We start from the raw sequence: 24,977 nt of genomic DNA, 5'->3' as shown, positions 1-24,977 counted from the left end.
ACCTTTAATTAAGCCTATCTCTGTAAATAAATACTACATTATACTGCAAGTGCAGGAAGGAATTGGTCATTTCACAAATTGGAATTTAAATTATTTTTTATATCATTTAAGCTGAGCTTTGGTGTGTTTGTAGAGTGTGAATGCCCATGAACTCCACTAGAATATAAGCTTCCTGAACACAGGCTCTGCCATTTTTGCTGACAGGTTTGCGTCCCCCAAATCTTTGAAATACAGCAAAGCTTGAACATATTATGTGACTTCATATTGACTCAGCTTGAACAGACTACATAGGACTGGCTTTTTCCCATCAACCTCAGAAATTTTCAAATTAAAATCATCATATAATGTAATTTAATTTGGTGGCTGAAAATATAGCTAAAATCTCTTAAAGAAGATATCTATATTAAAAAAACCTAAAATATTTTCAGACTTTATTATTGCAAAACTCTTTTATTAGGAATTATTCAGATTACTTCTGAGAAAAGTACTATTTGTGATTTTATAGAACATGTAAAACCTACAAAAGCCATAGTCTCATCTTTAGTGATTTAAAACTTTAATTATCTAATGGAAATGTTAAGACTGCCTTTAATTCATTTGTCAAATTCATTCTGGTCCCTTGAGGAAAAGTACTATGTATGATACCTACATGTTCACATGTGCAAGTCATACCCTTAGGAGTATAAGGGCTTCATGTAAGAGTAAAATTGAAGAGTTCTGAGCAGCTCTGACAAATTGGCAAGGTAAATCTGCTTCATTGAGTATCTTATGTGAGACTAGCTGTTAAAGCAGAGAAATCCAAGTAGACAAGCTCATTAATTAACATTGCCTAAAATTACAAGGGCGCAACTTGGTGACTGTCATTGAAAATTGTGTCACAGCCCAGATTTGGGAAGAACAGAGCTGGGTAAGTAAAATGGAACAAAGTTCTTCACTAAAACTCTTAGAGTCTTTGGTGCTTGTAGGCAATGCTCCTTTGGTGCTCAAGTGGAGGAAAAAGGTTCTCAAAGGAGGAAGTCTGCCTTTTAACTTTTGTACCAAATAGAAAGTGGCTTTTGTACAAAAATACCACTTCAGTCAATACCAAAGAAGTCCAGAACATTGGCAGTGACGGCAGAGTTCAGTGCAGTTTGGCAGTTGCTTAAAGATTCAGCATGGTCCAGAGGAAGCAAAAGGGACAACTGTAAAACAAGGTCTATACCCAGGAAACCACACAGTATCTGTATCTGGTAGGATGTTGTTGCATCCTGAAATGGAAGCCGCACTTGATGTTTATGAAACATTCAATAAAAGAGGTCAAAGAGGAGCTTTGAGGATAAAAGTGGCTGAAAACATGTGATAGCTGCTGGGTAAAGTTTTGAGAAAGGCCAAATATATTTAGATGGGGACTTCACAGGGATTGCCATGGACGGGGTTAACAGAAGAATCATTGAAACATAAGTTTCTGCAGAGATAATGGGTACATCACTTGACATATAAGATTTATCCATTCTTTATATTTATATTTCCTTTCTTCCTGGTGCCCTCATCTCAATGAATGACACCATCAAACTGCTTTATTACCCAAGCCAGAAAACTGGTAATTGTATTAAATTAAACTCTTCTCACTCCACACATGGGCTGGCATCAAATACTGTAGATTCCACCTCCTAAATGTCTTGGCAAATGCTTTAATTTAAGCCTTAGTTATTTCTCATGTGAATTGCAACAGAATTCTGAGTAGCTTCCCTGCCTCCAATATTTTTCCCTGTCATGCTCCAGTGTGATCATTATAAAAATCCAATTCTTATCATTTCGGTCCCCTCCTTAATCCCTTTAAGATCTTTCCAATAATTGCAATATAAATTCTAAATCCTCAATATATTATCAAAGTTTTTTCAAAAACTAAACCCTGTTTACCATTCTTTTCTAAAATGCACCATCACATAATTTTCTGAATGTTTCACTCTTTCTTATTTAATAATTTGTACAAGCTGTTCATTTACGTTCAGTTTTATAGAGCATACCCATGCCCACTGAATCATCAAATAGTTCATTGACAGTCATCCTTCAATTTTTAGCTTCAATGTCTCCACCTCCTTCCAACTTTTTTATCTCCATCCATACTAGCAGCAAGGTACTTTCAGTTACAAGTAGAAGCACAAGCTAGGTTTGAAAAACAGACTGGGGGTGCCATCAGAGGTTTACATTTTAAGAAACTTGTCTCTAGTTTCTTGATACAGATTGCTTCTGCTTGGTTCCATCTGTGAATTAACTTAGGGGATCACAAATGCCATCAGGAGCCTGTCCCTCTACCTCTTTTCCTTGCTGGTCTCTAGCTTCATTCTTCTCCAAGGGAGCAGTGTGACTGCGGGTAAACCCACGTTCCTATCATCCCAGGTTAGTGATGTCAGTTCTTTCCCAATGTCTGTATCTCAATCCCAATACCAGAGGAGACTTGCATAGGCCAGAAAATCCCAGACCCACACATCCTGTGTTATTGGAGTTAGACACTTCCTGGTACCCTTGTCACAGGCTCACACATAGGTGGTAGAGAAATATAATAACTGGCAGTCTCATAAAAATCTTATGGAGGGGAAATGGAGATATCCTAATAAGCCAGAAGACTAGATAGATGAACACACGGACACATTCACACTCACAAAGTTATGATAGTTCAACAACCCCTTTTTCTCCAAAATCTGGGCTAGTCACATCTCCTCTCTGCCCTTGTGGTAACTAACATACACTTTTATCATGGTGCTTATCTCATCATAACATCTTCTGAAATTTCTCAGACTCCCTGATAGATAATAAATTCCTCAATGGTAGAATATTATTTTTTTAAATTTCTGTATTATGAATACTTGTATGAACTAGCAAAAAAGAGGCATTGCACAAATGTTTGATAAATATGAGCCAAAATCGTAGCATAACATCTGCATTTCTCTTGAATTGTACTTAATTGAGATCTAACTTTATTTTTGCATTTTTGTCTTTTATTGAACAATGAAAAATCTGTGTACTTATTCAAGCTCTTTATTGTATGAATTATATATCATGCTTAACATAATCAGTGTCATCATACTTAACAATGGCTTTCCCCAGAGACAAATACCCTTACAGACCCTAATATTAAAACTGTTCTTTCTACAAATCTCAGAACATCGGATTTGGGAAATTTGAGTATTGCCATTTAATTTACATTGATGTATTGTATATTAGAGACAGCTTTTTGTTTGTTTCTTTGTCAGTGTTGAAAACTTTTAAAAGAACATGAGTTTAGCCAAGTCCTCATCAACTTTTCTGATTATAGGAGGAGGAAAATGCTTGTGCATTAACAATTAAGAGTACATTTAAAATCATTATTCATTTATGGAATAACATTAATTTCTGAATAATGTGGCACCACATATGGATGATTCAGTCTCTTTGAGTTATTTTGTTCCTCATTATATAATTTATCATTCACTGCTGACATCTACAGACACATCATTTTGCAGAAAAGTCATTATCAGTCATATAACTGGATGAGACTTATAAAGCAAACAAAATAACAATTTTAGTCAGGTTAAAGTATTTAGGTCTCAAAAGGCCAAACATTTTTTATTTGTAGTTATTTTGATATTATTAGCTATGGAAATTCCAAAACAGTCTTAAATTAATATTTTTGAGTAATAGATACTTTTCAGTTATTTTTCTCATTTGGAACAAATTGTTTTTCATTTTTTGTTTCATTTACTTTAATGCAAACAAGCTGACCACCAACAAAAAAGTTTTTCTCAAAACATCAGGTTTATTATCTAATAAATTAAAAATGCTAAATGTGTTTATACATTTGCTGCTTAGACTGTAATCACTGATTCATCCATTCATATACTATACATTTATTGGGTACAAACATAAATTTTACTGTTAGATGTTGGATTATTTAGTTCACATGAAATTTAGTATCTATGGAGTATGTTTCATAGTTACTTGCATTGTTGTAGACCTAATATTCTCATGATTATAAAAAAATAGTATGTATTCACTAATATATTCAAGAGGCAGTGCAATGTAATGTAATGCATTGGTAGAAACACAACTCTGTAGCTATAGTCTGCAGTCAAAGTCCTAAATTCTCTTATTGTTACCTTTGTGAAAGACATTGAAACATTTTGTGCCTCAATTTATTCATCTGTCTAGCTGGAATGGTAATAATGACACCTAACTCTAGGATTATTGTGAAAGTTAAGTTTTAATTAATATTTGTTTTTTTTCCAGTGGACCTGATGAAAATACATAAATTACACAATCTTTACTAGCATAAAAAGAGGAAAATGTGGTATATTTTTTGCTTTTAAATGTCTATACATTTACAGTCTAATAAAGAAGTAATTAATTCATTTAGCATGAAAGCATTTTACAGAGACGGTTGCATGGTCTCATTTTAACAAGTAGCTAGATGACAAATTAAGAGAATTTGAAACTAAAAACTTGACACATTTGGTTTTAAAATCATCCAGTTAAAATGAGAAGTCTAATTTTAAAATGACATATATTCCAGGGAGCCAGGATGGCGGCGTGAGTAGAGCAGTGGAAATCTCCTCCCAAAAACACATAGAGCTATGAAAATATAACAAAGAAAAATCTTCCTAAAATAGAGACCACAGGACACAGGACAACATCCAGACCACATCCACACCTGCAAGAACCCAGCGCCTTGCGAAGGGGGTAAGATACAAGCCCCGGCCCGGCGGGACCCGAGCGCCCCTACCCCCAGCTCCCGGTGGGTGGAAAGAAACCGGAGCGTTTTTTTTTTTTGGCGAGCGCTTTTTGGAAGCCTTAAAGGGACAGGCCCCTGTTGTTAGGGAGGCAGGGTGGCGGGACTGGTGAGCAGGTGCCTGGGACCGGTGCCTGAGGACAAAGAATATCCCGCGTTTCTCCCTGCGGGACTGGCGGGCGGGTGCCTGAGACCGGTGCCTGAGGACAGAGGAAATCGCGCGTTTCCCCCCCTTTTTTTTCTCTTTTTGGCGAGCGCTTTTTGGAAGCCTTAAAGGGACAGGGACCCCAGTGCTAGGGAGGCAGGGTGGCGGGACTGGTGAGCGGGTGCCTGGGACCGGCGCCTGAGGACAAAGAATATCCCACGTTTTTCCCTGCGGGACTGGTGGGTGGGTGCCTGAGACCGGCACTTGAGGACAGAGGAAATCGCGCATTTTTCCCCTTTTTTTTTTCTCTTTTCTGCGAGTGCTTTTTGGAAGCCTAAAAGGGACAGGAACCCCGGTGCTAGGGAGGCAGGGCGGCAGGACTGGTGAGCGGGTGCCTGGGACCAGTGCATGAGGACAAAGAATATCGAGCGTTCCTTCCCTGCGGGACCGGTGGGTGGGTGCTTTTTGGAAGCCTTGAAAGGACAGGGACCCTGGTGCTAGGGAGACAGGGCAGCAGGACCAGTGAGCGGGTGCCTGGGACCGGCACCTGAGGACAAAAAAAGAAAAAAAAAATCGTTTGTTTTTTCCTTTTTTTTTTTTTTCTTTCTTTCTGTTCCCTCTCTCATTGTTGTTGTTGTTGTTTTGGTTTGGAGAGTGCTTTTTGGAAGTCTTAAAGGGGCAGGACAGGTCACTTAGACCAGAGGCAGGGAATCTGGGGATCTCTGGGCACTCTAACCCCCTGGGCAGCAGGGAGCACAGAGACCCCTTACAGAGATAAATAGCCTCCTGGCCGCTCCCCCTCCAACGGGGCTCCACCATTTTGGAGGAACAGCCCCAGCCAGGCCAAGCCCACAGCAACAGCGGAGATAAACCCCAAAGCAACTGGGCAGGAAGCAGAAGCCCTGTCTGCGCACAGCTGCCCAGCACAAGCAACTAGAGGTCGCTATTCTCCCAGGAAAAGGCTACAAACCAACAAGAAGGGAAGCTCTTCCAGCGGTCACTTGTACCAGCTCTGCAAACTATATCTATCACCATGAAAAGGCAAAACTACAGGCAGACAAAGATCACAGAGACAACACCTGAGAAGGAGACAGACCTAACTAGTCCTCCTGAAAAAGAATTCAAAATAAAAATCACGAACATGCTGAAAGAGATGCAGAGAAAAATGCAAGAGCAATGGGATGAGATGCAGAGAAAAATGCAAGAGCAGTGGGATGAAGTCCGGAAGGAGATCACAGATGTCAGGAAAGAGATCACAGAAGTGAAACAATCCCTGGAAGGATTTATAAGCAGAATGGATAAGATGCAAGAGGCCATTGAAGGAATAGAAGCCAGAGAACAGGAACGTATAGAAGCTGACATAGAGAGAGATAAAAGGATCTCCAAGAATGAAACAACACTAAGAGAAATATGTGACCAATACAAAAGGAATAACATTCATATTATAGGGATACCAGAAAAAGAAGAAAGGAAAAGGGATAGAAAGTGTCTTTGAAGAAATAATTGCTGAAAACTTCCCCAAACTGGGGGAAGAAATAATCGAACAGACCATGGAATTACACAGAACCCCCAACAGAAAGGATCCAAGGAGGACAACACCAAGACACATAGTAATTAAAATGGCAAGGATCAAGGACAAGGAAAGAGTTTTAAAGGCAGCTAGAGAGAAAAAGGTCACCTATAAAGGAAAACCAATCAGGCTAACATCAGACTTCTCGACAGAAACCCTACAGGCCAGAAGAGAATGGCATGATATACTTAATGCAATGAAACAGAAGGGCCTTGAACCAAGGATACTGTATCCAGCATGACTATCATTTAAATATGATGGTGGGATTAAACAATTCCCAGACAAGCAAAAGCTGAGGGAATTTGCTTCCCACAAACCACCTCTACAGGGCACCCTACAGGGACTGCTCTAGATGGGAGCACCCCTAAAAAGAGCACAGAACAAAACACACAACATATGAAGAATGGAGGAGGAGGAATAAGAAGGGAGAGAAGAAAAGAATCTCCAGACAGTGTATATAACAGCTCAATAAGCGAGCTAAGTTAGGCAGTAAGATACTAAAGAAGCTAACCTTGAACCTTTGGTAACCACGAATCTAAAGCCTGAAATGGCAATAAGTACATATCTCTCAATAGTCACCCTAAATGTAAATGGACTTAATGCACCAATCAAAAGACACAGAGTAATAGAATGGATAAAAAAGCAAGACCCATCTATATGCTGCTTACAAGAAACTCACCTTAAACCCAAAGATAAGCATAGACTAAAAGTCAAGGGATGGAAAAACATATTTCAGGCAAACAACAGTGAGAAGAAAGCAGGGGTTGCAGTACTAATATCTGACAAAATAGACTTCAAAACAAAGAAAGTAACAAGAGATAAAGAAGGCCACTACATAATGATAAAGGGCTCAGTCCAACAAGAGGATATAACCATTCTAAATATATATGCACCCAATACAGGAGCACCAGCATATGTGAAGCAAATACTAACAGAACTAAAGAGGGAAATAGACTGCAATGCATTCATTGTAGGAGACTTCAACACACCACTCACCCCAAAGGATAGATCCACCGGGCAGAAAATAAGTAAAGACACACAGGCACTGAACAACACACTAGAACAGATGGACCTAATAGACATCTATAGAACTCTACATCCAAAAGCAACAGGATATACATTCTTCTCAAGTGCACATGGAACATTCTCCAGAATAGACCACATACTAGCGCACAAAAAGAGCCTCAGTAAATTCCAAAATATTGAAATTCTACCAACCAATTTTTCAGACCACAAAGGTATGAAAGTAGAAATAAATTCTACAAAGAAAACAAAAAGGCTCACAAACACATGGAGGCTTAACAACATGCTACTAAATAATCAATGGATCAATGAACAAATCAAAATAGAGATCAAGGAATATATAGAAAGAAATGATAACAACAACACTAAGCCCCAACTTCTGTGGGATGCAGCGAAAGCAGTCTTAAGAGGAAAGTATATAGCAATCCAGGCACACTTGAAGAAGGAAGAACGATCCCAAATGAATAGTCTAACATCACAATTATTAAAACTGGTGCTGGCAAAACTGGACAGCTACACGTAGGAGAATGAAACTGGACCATTGTCTAACCTCATATACAAAGGTAAACTCAAAATGGATCAAAGACCTGAATGTAAGTCATGAAACCATTAAACTCTTGGAAAAAAACATAGGCAAAAACCTCTTAGACATAAACATGAGTGATCTCTTCTTGAACATATCTCCCCAGGCAAGGAAAACAACAGCAAAAATGAGCAAGTGGGACTACATTAAGCTGAAAAGCTTCTGTACAGCGAAAGACACCATCAATAGAACAAAAAGGAACCCTACAGTATGGGAGAATATATTTGAAAATGACAGATCCGATAAAGGCTTGACATCCAGAATATATAAAGAGCTCACACACCTCAACAAACAGAAAACAAATAACCCAATTAAAAAATGGGCAGAGGAACTGAACAGACAGTTCTCCAAAAAAGAAATACAGATGGCCAAGAGACACATGAAAAGATGCTCCACATCGCTAATTATCAGAGAAATGCAAATTAAAACTACAATGAGGTATCACCTCACACCAGTAAGGATAGCTGCCATCCAAAAGACAAACAACAACAAATGTTGGCGAGGCTGTGGAGAAAGGGGAACCCTCCTACACTGCTGGTGGGAATGTAAATTAGTTCAACCATTGTGGAAAGCAGTATGGAGGTGCATCAAAATGCTCAAAACAGACCTACCATTTGACCCAGGAATTCCACTCCTAGGAATTTACCCTAAGAACGCAGCAATCAAGTTTGAGAAAGACAGATGCACCCCTATGTTTATCACAGCACTATTTACAATAGCCAAGAATTGGAAGCAACCTAAATGTCCATCAGTAGATGAATGGATAAAGAAGATGTGGTACATATACACAATGGAATACTACTCAGCCATAAGAAGTGGAAAAATCCAACCATTTGCAGCAACATGGATGGAGCTGGAGAGTATTATGCTCAGTGAAATAAGCCAAGCGGAGAAAGAGAAATACCAAATGATTTCACTCATCTGAGGAGTATAGGAACAAAGGAAAAACTGAAGGAACAAAACAGCAGCAGAATTACAGAACCCAAAAATGGACTAACAGGTACCAAAGGGAAAGGAAGTGGGGAGGATGGGTGGGCAGGGAGGGATAAGGGGAGGAAGAAGAAGGAGGGTATTAAGATTAGCATGCATGGGGGGAGGGAGAAAGGGGAGGGTGGGCTGCACAACACAGAGAGGACAAGTAGTGACTCTACAACATTTTGCTAAGCTGATGGACAGTAACCGTAATGTGGTTGTTAGGGGGGACCTGATATAGGGGAGAGCATAGTAAACATAGTATTCTTCATGTAAGTGTAGATTAAAAATTAAAAAAAAAAAAAAAGAAAGAAAGAAAGAAAAGGGGGATTACTCCTTAACAGGATAAAACTATTGGTAAATCAAAGATCAACGCATGCTTTAAATATCCTTAATGTTGATCACTTAAAGGGTGTCAGATGATCAGCTATGGAGGTACTCTTTTCTGATAATATTCCTTTCTCTTAATTAAAAAAAAAAAAAAAAAAGCAGTTACTGTGTGCTGACCTCCAATGAGTTCTGCACAGTGGTATAGAGGGCATGTCAAAGTGTGGGCAAAGGGTCTGTTTGTTTCTACGCAGAAGATCAAGGCCTAGCTTGGATACCCAGAAAATGAACTAAGATACGATATGAGGAGGAGCTTCCGGCATCAGCACTCTCTGGAGGACTTGTGCCGGGGGATGATCATCAAAAAGCCTCTACAGGGATCCGGACGATGCTGCGGTTGTGGCTGCATCCAGCCCACCGTCTCCTGGGCTTGCCATAGGAATGAGGAGGGAGATGTCTAGGCTGGCATGTGCATACAGTGAGACAACGAATTTGACCGGATCTGTACTGTTGGAACTCAACCAGGAGTTGGGAGGGGTGCAAGTTGTAGCACTCCAAAATCTCATGACTATAGACTATCTATGGTTAAAAGAACATATGGGATGTGAACGATCCCAGAAATGGGCTGCTTTAATTTGTCTGATGGTTCAAGTACAGTTGGACAATATCCATCATATCATAGATAAATTTTCACAAATGCCTAGGGTGCCTAAATGGTTTTCTTGGCTTCACTGGAGATGGATGGTAATTATAGATTTGCTTTGTTTATGTCACCGTATTCCTATTATGTTAATATGTGTGTACAAATTAGTTAGTAGTTTAAAACCTATACATACTTAAGGTACTCTACAAGAAGATATGTCAAAGAAATAATCAATCCTCCCATGTTTCCTTCATATGCTACATCTATAGCTTTTCTTCTTCCTTCCTAATTACAACCCTTAAATAGAATTCGTGCCTCATATCGAATTTACCGAGTATCATAATTCCTCCAGGTGGTAAAGATACCTCGAGACAAGTGCTGGGCATAGAAGCCACAAGGCATAAATCTGCAAAGAAGTAAAAAGCTAACCTTTGCAAACAATATGGCTTCTCTCTCACTTACCAACTTTACATTTCCCTGTATGGCCCCGGAAGATGACTGGTTAGCCAGAGACGGGTAAGATTCCTCAAGGGAGGAACAACCTAAGACAGGCACAGTCGCAGAGGGGCCATCAGGTGAGAATTTGGGGATCAACAGATGTGAGGCTCAGAACCTCACCCCCCCTGCTTTGAGAGAAATCTTCTGCATCCGTGGATGTCTTGATGCCCTTGTCTAGCCTGGATTAATACTTAGTCCATAGGCACACACCTGATCATCTGATCATCTACATTTGCCTTCTTACAGCACTAAACTATGTTTTCTACCTTTATCTTGCATCTACCTACCACTTCAGCATTTTATTAAAAATAAAAATAGTAATAACAATAGGAGAAATGTGGGATCAACATATAAATCAAGTACAAAAATCAAACGAATATTCATATTTGACCTGATTGTTTATAGGTCATATTGCATGATCAAAACCGAAAGTTTCTGTGATGAATGCCCTTGTACTGTTCACCATGTAAGAATTTATTCACTATGTAAGAATTCGTTCACCATGTAAGAACTTGTTCGTTATGCTTCAGAAGATTGGAGACTGATGAGAATTAGGCTTGAGATGGATTAATGATTGTACATTGAGCGTTGACCCCCCTATACTGAATTTTATTGTTGTTAACAACCATTTGATCAATAAATATGAGAGATGCCCTCTCAAAAAAAAAAATATATATCTAGAGTGAGTTAAGAGTCCTTGCACATATATAATTAGATGGTGGGTATTGGCAGAGAGCCAGTGTATATTAATAACAACCGTTGAAATGATTTCTCCATGTTTCTAGAAGCATTTACATGTACTCTGTGAAATCACGATACACAGAGGTCTTTGGACTGCCCTGAACCCCATTTATCACGTATACATAGCTTGTTCCCCATGTTTCCCTCATGTGATACCATGTATGTAGTATGATTGTTTAGTGTCAAGCTAAGATTATTCTGATATCTATCTAAATGTTTTAAAAATTTTATTTTGTGTTGTTCTGGGAGGCAAATTTGATACTGTTCCATTCAGAAAGCCAATTTTTGACGTGCCTTTGTATATCTGTAGTATCAAATACTTTAAAGAAATATGCCATTATAATGCACACTGAAATTGTTAAACTCTGATACTGTATCAATAAAAATTAAAGTATGTCAAAAAAAATGACATATATTCCAACTTTAATTTTAAGTTTTTAGGGCCAACATGTATGACATTTATTTAAACTTCTTTTTTTTTTTTTTTATTGTATCTGCAGATTTAAATCTTCCAAGAGTCACTGTCATGGAATTCATTGGTATGTGAATCTCCTTAGGAATGCTGGTTTCGGATTAAGGTTATAATAAGCCATGTCACTGGTTATGCAGTGTTTATGAACTCTGAGGGAAAATATAACTGAGGACAAAAAGCAAAGCAAGCCATCTGAAGAATTACAGATTTATACAGGACTGTGCACAGAACTGCCTTTACCTAGTTTGAGGAAGCTTATGTATTAAAAAGCTCTGAGAGAATACATATGTGGGCTAATTAATACAGAAAGTGGCTCAAAATAAACATATATTTGTATGGCTTTGGTTTCAAGGCTTCATATTGGATGGTGAAAAAAACATTTAAATGGAGGCTGCAAGGTTTATTGTTCAGTGGTAAAACATTTTGTAAAAATGGAAGGCAGTCATCTTTAAAGGCAACTTTATTCAAAAAGGTTGGGAAACAAGATATAATGAGTGTCTCTAAGTTGCTATGGGCAGCATTTGACAAGGTACTACAAGAAATAACTGAGCTCAGAAAATAATTGCAAGAAAAATAAAAGGAATTAATATAAAGGAAATTAGAGTAATTCTAGAAATTAGAGAAATGTGGGAAGTTGGAATATGGAGCTGATTCTTCTCTCCATACAGTACAAATAAAACTGAGATCTTTGAGAAAGAAAGGCTAATTTAATTCATGGAAAAGATGTTTGCATCCATTAAGCTTGTGCCCAATAGATCTTTTCAATAGTACAAAATAACTAAAGGGAAAAGACACTGAAGAGATGGCTCTTCAATGTCAGATCACAGGTTGCTTTAGGGTCCAAAGCTGAGACTGAGGTTGGCAGGCATGTTACTTGAGGCACATATTGGCATGACATCTCCTGGGTCCCTTGGAGGTTGGTAGTAGTGGCAAAGCCAGGGTCAGATGGGACTGCAGCCAAGTCCACAGGGTATAGGAACTTTTCCAGGTCTGTAACTGGAGTCCTGGTTGGTGGGTTGACTGCCTGGGCATAGGTCTGCCATCTCAAAGCATCGCTCCTTGGGCTTGGGCTCCACTGTGGTTTCATAATATCCTACCTGTATCCCAATGGTCCAGTAAAGGCCTTTTTACCTATGGATGCCAAATTATTGTTGCTTTGGGGGAAATATGAACATGGGACCTCCTCTTTCACCATCTCACTGAAGTCCTGACTATATTATTGTTCAAAATCATTTTCTTCACCATTCTAAGGGTGGAATATATATCTCCACCCTTTAATATCAGGCTAGAACTTGGAACTTGCTTTAGTTAAGAAAGGTAAGCAGAGATGACCTATAGTACTTCAATGAAGAAACATTAAATGCCAACATACAGTTTGCCATAGTCTCCTTTCTTTTTCCAAGATTGGTGGTGCTTAAGAGACAGTTTCTAATGTAAACCTGCATCACTGAGTGAACATAAATAATGAAAGCCACTGCGGATATTTTCCATTATTTTTAATTTAACCGTAGCTAACTGATACTCGGGTCAAATAGTCTGGATTGCCCACTTCCATGCCAAGCCTAAATCCAAATCTTATATAGTTTCATTCTCATAAAAAAGACATATCCATATCATCATAGCCGAAGAGAAGAAAACTAAGAGAGAATAAACTGACTTTTGCCCAATCCAGACTTGCCAAGTTATGTTCTAGAGCACGTGGCCAAGTCTGTGAAGTGTACTTAACTGTCAATACTGATCCTTGCAATAAAATTTGAATTCAGATAATAGTGTGGAGAGAAGCAATGCCGTAGAGTCCACTACTTATCATTAATAATCTAAAGTATAAATTTGCCATACATATACAAGCAGTGTCTCCAAACTTGATTTGAAATGTTTCTACATTTGAAATGTTGCTATATTTACTTCTATTCATACTTTATTATCTCAATGTGATTTTAATTGTGAAAAACACTTTTCTCTTGATCAAAGTCAATGCATGCACTCACTAAAAATCTTGAGCACTAACAAGTAACATAATTTTATTAAATGCTTTATAAATATATTAATGCTTATTACCAAAGCCCTATGGGATCTTTTTTTCTCCTCTGCTATAAATTGTTTTGTAGGGATTTCTTCTGCCTGCACACATTGCCTTGATACTCAAAGACCTCCATATTGTTATACTGAAACTTAACACTCTCTGAAGTATGATTTTTTTTTGTCCTTGTTATCCCCGATGCAATGTCTTGTTGCAAATAAATCTTAAGTATGTATCCCCTCTTATACCTTTAACAGTGGAATATATGGATTGTACAATTCATAAATATTGATGTTAACTGTTACCCAGACAAACCAGTCAATCCAGAAAAGCATGCAATATTGTTCTTAATTTCAGATTTTATTTAAGCCCTTGTATAGTTTACAGATGGTGAGAGTTGGGCATGTGTCTCTACTATATTCAGATAAATGGGATAGGATCTTTGGTTCTAACTAGTTAACAATTATAAAGGACTGATAATGTGTATGGCAAAGCCTGCAAGTGAGCTGCAGTACTGTGTTCTCTTCTTCCTTTAGGACTTACAGCAAAGCATGGTTTTTCCACTTCCCTTAAAGTTAATGTGGTTCTTTTTCTGGGTTCTGGCAAATGGAATCTGACTGGAATGGAAGTGGACAGTTCCAGATAATCTGAAAATAATGTTCCATGTGATACTCAGTCTCTTTCCTCATCTGCTTGTGGATTTCCATGACATAGAAGAAGTGGGCAGAGCAATGCAGTGGAGGAACTCCAAGTCAATGGGTCTTGTGTGACACAGAACCACCTTCTGGAAATCACTTGTCTCCATCTGCCTTGACCTCAGGTGGGTTTGAGAAATAAACTTTAATTATTAAGTCACCAATGACCACTGGAATTTTGAAGTTATAGGAGTAAACCTACTCGAATAGAACATGCTAGAAACTGCTCTTTATCATTTATCACAAATATTTCTTACAGCGATCAAATGATGTAAAGACCCCAATTTCAGGTAAAGAAACTGAAACAAGAAGAAGTTAAACTGTCCAAAGAGCCAGAGATGAAGAATGGAAAAATTGGAACTTGAACCCAAGAAGTATGTTTTCAGTTCTAGCTTTCTTAATCATTATGCCATCACATGAGACATCCCCGTTTAGGGGCTTCTCCTTTTTACTCACCTTTACAGTCCCTCAGTCACTTTCACTGCTCATTTTCCTTTGCTGTGTGCCTGTGGGTAAAATTGTAACATTTCCAGAATATCATGCCTGGCCTTAGTGTATTTGCATATCCTCAGCAGTGGAGAGAAGTTCGTCTTCTTGGCAATGGGTAATTACCTGGGCAACGGAGGGTGTGTCTGAACCTGAGAGGTTAAGGGGAGGGGCTTGCTTGCTTGCTTCTTCCAGAGCAGGGGGAGAGAGAGAGACAGCACTGGACTGCAGTTTGTAAGCAATAAACAAGTTTTAATCTTTATTTCTCCCTTTGACTGATTTCGATTTTTAGAAGTATTTTGCCCCAGGATTTCCTCACCCCAAACTCACAGTGCCACACTCATTCTGCTCTGTCAGGTGCTAATGTTGAATGAAGCTGGGGCAAGTCAGAGAAGATTTGAAATTCTCTGGATGCAGAAAAGCAGTCTCAGATCCCATTTCCTCTCCAGGTCAAGAATTTATAACATTTATTTGTCACTTTAAGAATCAGCCTCATTTTATGTCTCCTGTGAGCAGTGATGCTCAGTGGTGATTGAGTCACATTACCAGTAACCCTGTTCTAGCTCAGCTCAGGTGTGGGCCCAGCTTCCAGCAAGATAAATTGAGCAAAGGAGGAAGAAAGATCTCTAGGCAAAACACTTGAGCACATCAAAATGGAACTGCCAAAAACCAAATGGTCCTTTCTCAATTTCCTGCCACATTTTCAAGAATTATTTTATTCTCACTCATCTAGATTCTTAATGTTGGAACATGATCATTTAAATATAGTTGTGTCACTCAGAAAGTATTTATCATTTCATTTATTTGCATATATACTATGATATCTGCTATGTACAAAACAGGTAGCTAGGTGATTTGGGAGACAAAAAGATGGATGTGAAGGGGTTCTTGTACAAGAATGATTATAAGATAAGATAATGTGCTAAGCCCTATAGAAGGGATATTTTGGTATCTCATAGACCCTATCTAAATAAATACATGAAAAAAATAATATGCATGTAATTAACATGTTTCCAAACATTTTTTCTCTGTATCTCTCTACATGTAAAGATCAGATTTACCAAAATCTTTGACCCTCATTTAGGGAGTGTATGCAAACATGATGAATCCACATTTCACCTCAGAATCTTTTCCTTTCTACCATTCCAGACCAAAATGCAGTCAGTTCCCCGCATCTGGCAAGTGTAAGAATTTTACTCTAACCCTCATGCATAGTAATTAGTTCACTGATGGAGATGTCAACTTTTGTCAAACTATTAGTTTTCAGGAAAAGAACTGTAAAAGGCAATAGAGAAATCTGGCTGCCAGCCAGTCTTGCTAACCACCATGGAGAGAGATTTCCTGAAAACAGTACTAAAAAGGGGAATCCTAAAATGGTGATTGATGGCCTTGGACCAAGATATATCTGAAGCTGGCTGCACTTCCTTAGATTTCTTGTAGATTAATATTTACTTGGTAATATTTACTAGGTATCTACTGATATACTTAGCTTGATAGTCAAGTAGAGGTCGATTCCTTGAGTCTGATGCTGGGAGAATATAATCTTAAGACTTTAACGGCAGAGATTTTCCTTCTTTGCAGGAACCTTCAAAGTTGCTTTTCTCTCCACTTTTCAAGGTTTATTCAGGATGGTTTATTCCCAAAAGGTCTGATTCAAAAATACATATAAGAGATATATTTCTGAAGTAATAACAACAGTGAAGCTAAACAACTACTCATTCTCTGAGTTTGAATCTTGCAGGAATGAGAAAATCTACCTACCTTTTGAAAATGTTAGACAGATGACTCCTGGGTTTAGACTGACAAGCCAGACATATTTTCCTCGGGCTAATGACAGAAAAGCATAGAAAGCCTTTTGCTTTACTTTTTGTTTTTATTTTTTCTTTTCTTTTGCTTTTGCTTTTTTTGCTTTTAACCCCAGGCTAATCCTCATTTCCTTACCCTGTGCTCTAGGCTATAATTTAGAACTCATCTCATGCGTTTTTTTCCTTGCAAATCAAACATTTTCAAAATATAAATGAAAATGGCAATAAAAATTGAAAGGGCTTTTTTCAAGTGGCATTTTCTATTAATGTTGAAAACATTTATATTAGACTGGGTGTTGGAGATTCTCAGCTGATTTGCAAACCCAAATTTATAAGTTTGATAAACTATTATTAATAGTACAGACTACCTGCAAGGAGACAAATGCCCACTCCAAGCCATTAGCAGGGTCCCAGCTGATCCTAGTTTCCACCTTTTTCACTGTGGACAGTCCTTGTTAATTTTCTTATCATTACAATGAGAAGGGTTTGAGATCACAGTAAGTAGTAATGGGTATCATAATGCAGGCAGGCCAGAGGAGTTCCCTCAACCTTCTTTTTGTGCAGAAGTAGGCGTAGAAGTTGCTGTGGCAACAGAGGATAGATTTCTTCTGCTCCACCTTAAGCCCCCCCCCACTCAGAATGTCATGTTCTCTGCATGCTTCCTGCAGTGCTCCAAGGCTTAACAGATCTCACCATTACAGGAAGGCCTCTTTGGATCTGTGCTGGACCCAAGAAAGACTGAATGACTACAGGCATTCTGGAGGGTGATTTGCACGCCCCACTATCTGTTACTTCCTCAGGGACCTCCTTATCTTTGCTTACTTGTCACCTGGCCTTACTTACTTTTCGGTCATACTTTTCAGCCTTTTATTTTGTATTGTCTTGTTTTCTTTTGCTTCTTATTTTACATGAAATATTAACTTTTTGAATTAAAATGCTAGATTTTTGAATGTATCAATCATGTCTGACTTACCTAATGTATCCCTAGCAGTGCCTAAAACAGTGTTTAAATTCAGAATGCTATTTATTACCTTGAGGTTGACACATATTAGGAGAAGAAAGAGTAATAAGCACTTACATTACTTACATTGCATTTACTAATGGGCACTTGCAGAAAGAAGGTGAAAGTTAGGTGCATTTTGCTCTTGTTTCAGTTCATTTAATTACCATTCTTAAGACAACTGTACAACATTTCTTGACCATAGAAAGCCACAGTTTTGATATGAATATTTTTAAAGCCAGGTTTAAAAAATGAACTGCACAAGTAAGAATTCAAAATGCTTTCAAAGTTGCAGCTGAAAATTTTCTATAGCAACAGTAGTGTTTGTTTATTTTATAAAAGGGAAAAGATGGCGGCGTGAGAGGAGAGACAGAGGCTTCCTCCTAAAACTGGATACAATTAGAAAATTTAATTGGTGCAACTAATCCTGAGAGAGCAACAGGAAAGAGGATGGCATCAGACTGCACACACCTGCAGAAAAGAGCAGACCTCAGCGAACGGGGTAACAAAAGACAGAGCTGTGGCTCCTTGGGACCCGAGCACTGGCGGGAGGAAGACAAACGGAGCAGGGAGGGAGTGGAAGGCTTGGGACTGCTGAATACCTAGCTCCAGAGTCCTGTGCTGGGAGCACAAACTTACATTTCATGGTGTTTTCATGAGACTTGCATGACTACTGGGTTGGAAAGTTAATACAGACAGAGTTCCTGGGGAGACTGGGATTCCAGCTGCTTGTGGAAAGCAGGGATCCATATCTGGCTGCTCTGGGACAAAAACTTATACCTGTGTGACCGGCCCACTGGCTCAGGCAGTGGAGACAGGCACAGAAGCCCAGAGGCAGGGAACAGCTTTTTCCTACCCCCAGGCACCAGTACCGCTCCCCTGCGACCCCCAACATTGCTTCAGGGGCTGAGCAGCTCCAGAATAGAGCTTCTGGACACAAGAGGGTGCCATATACAAACATGAAATGCCAAAGGAACCTTTTGCAGAGTAAAACTGTTAATACAACTCCCGAGAAAGATTTAAATGATATGGACCTCATGACTCTTCCTGAAAGGAAGTTCAAAATAAAAATCATCAACATCCTAATGGAGGTACAGAAAGACAACCAAGAACTCAGGAATGAATTCAGGTCAGAGAGCCAATCATTAAAGAACACGATGGAGGGTATTAAAAGCAGGTTGGATATGGTGGAGGAGACAATAAATGAAATAGAAACTAGAAAAGAGGAATACATAGAAGCTGAGGCACAGAGAGAAAAAAGGATCTCTAAAAATGAAATAATATTGAGAGAACTGTGTGACCAATCCAAAAGGAACAATATTTGCATTATAGGGATACCAGAAGAAGAGAGAGAGAAAGGGTTAGAAAGCATCTTTGAGGAGGTAGCTGCTGGAAACTTCCCCAATCTGGGGAAGGACATCATCTGTTAGGCCATGGATCCACAGATCCCCCTACACAGGGACCCAAGGAAGACAACAGCAAGACACATAGTAATTAAAATGGGAAAGATCAAGGATAAGGACAGACTGCTAAAAGCAGCCAGAGGCAGAAATAAGATTACATACAAAGGAAAGCCCATCAGACTAACATCAGACTTCTCAGCAGAAACCTTACAGGCCAGAAGGGACTGGCATGATGTATTTGATGCCATGAAGCAGAAGGGCCTGAAACCAAGATTACTTTATCCAGCAAGATTATCATTTAAATTTGAAGGAGGGATTAAACAATTTATAGATGAGCAAAAGCTGAGAGAGTTTACGTCCCACAAACCATCTCTGCAGTCTATTTTGGAGGTACTGCTATAGATGGAAGTGTTCCTAAGACTGGATAGCTGTCAGGAGAGGTAGTAAAATCATGGTAGGGAGGGTGGAGCAGCTGATTGCGAGGCAAATGCAAAATTAAATTGACTATCCCCAAAGTCAATCAAGGGATAGAAAAAAAGTACAGAATTTGAAACCTAATATATAAAGAATGAAGGAGGAAGAAAAGGAGGAGAAATAGAAAAGAACCTTTAGATTGTGTTTGTAACAGCATACTAAGTGAGTTAAGTTAGACTCTTAGATAGTAAGGAAAGTAACCTGGAACCTTTGGTAACCACAAATCTACAGCCTGAAATGGCAATAAGTACATACCTATCGATAATCACACTAAATGTAAATGGACCGAATGCACCAATCAAAAGACATAGAGTCACTGAATGGATAAAAAAACAAGACCCATCTATATGCTGCTTACAAGAGACTCATCTCAAACATAAAGACATGCAGAGACTAAAAGTCAAGGGATGGAAAAAGATATTTCATGCAAACAATAGGGAGAAAAAAGCAGGTGTTGCAGTACTAGTATCAGACAAAATAGACTTCAAAACAAAGAAACTAACAAGAGATAAAGATGGACATTACATAATGATAAAGGGCTCAGTCCAACAAGAGGATATAACCATTATAAATATATATGCACCCAACACTGGAGCACCAGCATATGTGAAACAAATACTAAGAGAACTAAAGGAGGAAATAGACTGCAATGCATTCATTTTAGGACACTTCAACACACCATTCACTCCAAAGGACAGATCCACCAGACAGAAAATAAGTAAGGACACATAGGCACTGAACAACACACTAGAACAGATGGACCTAATAGACATCTACAGAACTCTACACCCAAAAGCAACAGGTTACACATTCTTCTCAAGTGCACATGGAACATTCTCCAGAATAGACCACATACTAGGCCACAAAAAGAGCCTCAGTAAATCCAAAAAGACTGAAATTCTACCAACCAACTTTTCAGACCACAAAGGCATAAAACTAGAAATTAATTGTACCAAGAAAGCAAAATGGCTCACAAACATATGGAGGCTTAACAACCAACACGCTTCTAAATAGTCAATGGATCAACAACCAAATTAAAATGGAGATCCAGCAATATATGGAAATAAATGAAAACAACAACACAAAGCCCCAACTTCTGTGGGACGCAGTGAAAGCAGTCTTAAGAGGAAAGTATATAGCAATCTAGGCATATTTAAAGAAGGAAGAACAAACTCAAATGAATAGTCTAATGTCACAATTATCAAAATTGGAAAAAGAAGAACAAATGAGGCCTAAAGTCAGCAGAAGGAGGGATATAATAAAGATCAGAGAAGAAATAAACAAAATTGAGAAGAATAAAACAGTAGAAAAGATCAATGAAACCAAGTGCTGGTTCTTCGAGAAAATAAACAAAATAGATAAGCTTCTAGCCACACTTTTTAAGAGAAAAAGAGAATCAACACACATCAACAGAATCAGAAATGAGAAAGGAAATATCACGACGGACCCCACAGAAATACAAAGAATTATTAGAGACTACTATGAAAACGTATGCGCTAACAAGCTGGAAAACCTAGAAGAAATGGACAACTTCCTAGAAAAATACAACCTTCCAAGACTGACCCAGAAAGAAACAGAAAATCTAAACAAACCAATTACCCACGAAGAAATTGAAGCGGTAATCAAAAAACTCCCCAAGTAAAAAAACCCTGGGCTAGGTGAATTTACCTCAGAATTTTATCAGACATACACAGAAGATATAATACCCATTCTCCTTAAAGTTTTCAAAAAAATAGAAGAGGAGGGAATACTCCCAAACTCATTCTATGAAGCCAACATCACCCTAATACCAAAACCAGGCAAAGACCCCACCAAAAAAGAAAATTACAGACCAATATCCCGGATGAATGTAGATGCAAAAATACTCAATAAAATATTAGCAAATCGAATTAAAAAATATATCAAAAGGATCATATGCCACAACAATGTAGGATGCATCCCAGGGATACAAGGATGGTACAACACTCGAAAATCCATCAACATCATCCACCACATAAACAAAAAGAGAGACAAAAATTACATGATCATCTCCATAGATAATGAAAAAGCATTTGACAAAATTCAACATCCATTCATGATAAAAACTCTCAGCAAAATGGGTATAGAGGGCAAGTACCTCAACATAATAAAGGCAAGGAAAACAAAAGCAACAATGAACAAGTGGGACTGTATCAAGCTGAAAAGTTTCTGTACAGCAAAGGACACCATCAAAAGAACAAAAAGCTACCCTACAGTATGGGAGAATATATTCATAAATGACAGATCCGATAAAGGCTTGACATCCAAAATATATAAAGAGCTCACGTACCTCAACAAACAAAAAGCAAATAATCCAATTAAAAAATGGGCAGAGGAGCTGAACAGAGAGTTCTCCAAAGAAGAAATTCAGATGGCCAACAGACACATGAAAAGATGCTCCACATAGCTAGTTATCAGAGAAATGCAAATAAAAACCACAATGAGATATCACCTAACACCAGTAAGGATGGCTACCATCCAAAAGACAAACAACAACAAATGTTGGCGATGTTGTGGAGAAAGGGGAACCCTCCTACACTGCTGGTTGGAATGTAAATTAATTCAACCATTGTGGAAAGCAATATGGAGGTTCCTCAAAATGCTCAAAATAGACTTACCATTTGACCCAGGAATTCCACTTCTAGGAATTTACCCTAAGGTTGCAGCACTCCATTTTGAAAAAGACAGATGCACCCCTATGTTTATTGCAGCACTATTTACAATAGCCAAGAATTGGAAGCAACCTTAGTGTCCATAAGTAGATGGATGGATAAAGAAGATGTGGTACATATACACAATGGAATATTATTCAGCCATAAGAAGAAAACAAATCCTACAATTTGCAACAACATGGATGGAGCTAGAGGGTATTATGCTCAGTGAAATAAGCCAAGTGGAGAAAGACAAGTACCAAATGATTTCACTCATCTGTGGAGTATAAGAATAAAAGAAAAACTGAACTAACAAAACAGCATCAGAATCACAGAACCCAAGAATGGACTAACAGTTTCCAAAGGGAAAGAGACTGGGTAGAATGGGAGGGTAGAGAGGGTTAAGGGCGGGGAAGAAGAAAGGGGGTATTATGATTAGCATGTATAATGTGGGGGGTGGAGGAAAGAGAAGGGCTTTGCAACACAGAGAAGACAAGTAGTGATTATACAACATCTTACTGTGCTGATGGACAGTGACTGTAATGGGGTTTGTGGGGGGGACTTGGGGTATGGGAGAGCCTAGTAAACATAATGGTTCTTCATGTAATTGTAGATTAATGATAACAAAATTAAAAAATAAAAAAAATAATACAGAAAGGGGGATAAAAACTATAAAGACAATGGTTTATTAACAGTCAATTCTTCTGTTTAGCATCAACAGCTACATTGAAATAAGATTTGGTAAGGGGATAATTGGGAATAAAGTAGGGGTCACCTGGAGCATTATTTTCTAGTGCTACTATGATTCCCTTCTGTAGTCTTTTGGAATCAGCTTCAGATATTTCAGAGAAAGGAGGTATGCAGATACCTCACTTCCTTTCTATCAGCTCTGTCCTTCTACCTAGTTCTACCAGCTTGATTAGACATTTGTATTACTGCATCTTTGCTACAAAGTGCAATTAGCAAAGTGAGTACTATTTAAACTTCTGATTTTGATGTACTTATATAGTAACAACTTCTACTTGAGGCTTGTTGTATGATTGCCAAGTAGCCTTAAAAGAATTTTTGGTAAATAATGTGCTTTTTGTTGCATAATTGATTCTTTCCATGATGATTGTGAAGGAACACTCAGACTTTTATAACTGTGTTTATTAGACAATCACTACTGAAATTAACACTAGTACAGGAAATAAATTTGTACAAATATAGTGAGTGCACTGAGAAAAGTTAAATCAATGTTTGATCTGATGAACATATCAGGATTTCTCAATCCCAGAGGGAGAGAAAAGTAAAGAAATTACAATAGACGTATTATAATATTTATTTTGAAAATGAATTGCTTTCTTCCTTTCAATTTTCATTAAAGCTCTGTTAAGGATTTGAATGGTAATTTATTCTTTTTTATCATAATAAACTACCATTGAAGTGTGACCTTTATCATTGTTCAAGATAATGACTGACTTTTTAAAATTATCTTCACCATCTCGTTTTTAACACTACCAAAGATAACAATTTAATAAGATTAAATATTTAAAAATTTTAAAGTTAAATATCCAAATATTTAAAATTTGGATTTTAAAATTTTATCTTAATCTTACAGATCTTAAAATTACCAAATAAAATGATACTAGTTTATTTGAAATATCTTTTCTGTTGAAATGCATTACCTGTATCTTAAGTGTACGTGGAAGTATTCCAAAAATTTAGTTACCAAATAATAATTGTTATCTAAGACATGTTCTTACACTGAGTTGTTGTTTTTGGATAGAGGAGTGCATTTATTTCTTTATATAATACTTTGGCATAGTTTTATACATTTAGCATAGAAGCTAATGAAATTATATTTCTTCAACTCTCAGTCACTCATGTTTTCAAAATTTGACATCTCCAAAATAAGAATATATTTAACAATCAGTGACATTTTAATTCTGAATAAAGCATAAAATAACACTGTCTTACAGTTGACAAAATCATAGTTCAAATAAAATAACATAGTACAAATACTCAAACAAAAACAAAAAAAGTACTTTAAGGTATCTCTTCTTTCTTAGATTTAGACATAAACTATGAATTTTGAGACTCAAATTATTTATTTACAAATGATTATTTTTCTGGTTCAGTTTTTCTCTCCAATGAAACGTAGTAAGGAACAAAAAATACAAAACTAGGACTCTTCTTGACTCACTGTATTTTAGAGCAATGGACGACATTGTCCCCAATTAAGCTTCAGTAATTACTGGCTTGGTTCTTTTTGAAAGATTTAAATTGTGAACCCATTACAAAGACATCAAACTTAATTTTTTATTCTGAGCAAAGTATATTATTCCATATACTTCTCTTTCTATACGTGCTTTAAGAATATTTAATGCACATACATACATAAAAATAAATGTGCTTTAATGTAAAATTGAAAAGCTCCTCGTAGAAAGGAAATGTATGTTTTCTGTCATATTAATCTCTGGACTGGGTTCCCCACTCTTGGCGAGTACTTTGGAAAAGCCTATCCCCTAAAGCTCTGTGAAATCTGATGTTCATCACACCTCTTTGTTGAGGAATATTTCCTCAGATTGGTGACAGTGATTGTTTCTGACCTGAGATGGTCCAATTAATCTGGAATTCTGACTATTTAATTTATTAATCATTGAACAGCTGGAGAAAAAGAAGATCCCTTCCCCCTGGAAATCAATGTTAAGGGATGTAGCATCCA

The sequence above is a fragment of the Manis javanica genome, chromosome 3, assembly GCF_040802235.1.
Source record: "Manis javanica isolate MJ-LG chromosome 3, MJ_LKY, whole genome shotgun sequence".
In the NCBI taxonomy this organism is placed as follows: Eukaryota; Metazoa; Chordata; class Mammalia; order Pholidota; family Manidae; genus Manis; species Manis javanica.
This window is presented reverse-complemented; position numbering follows the sequence as displayed.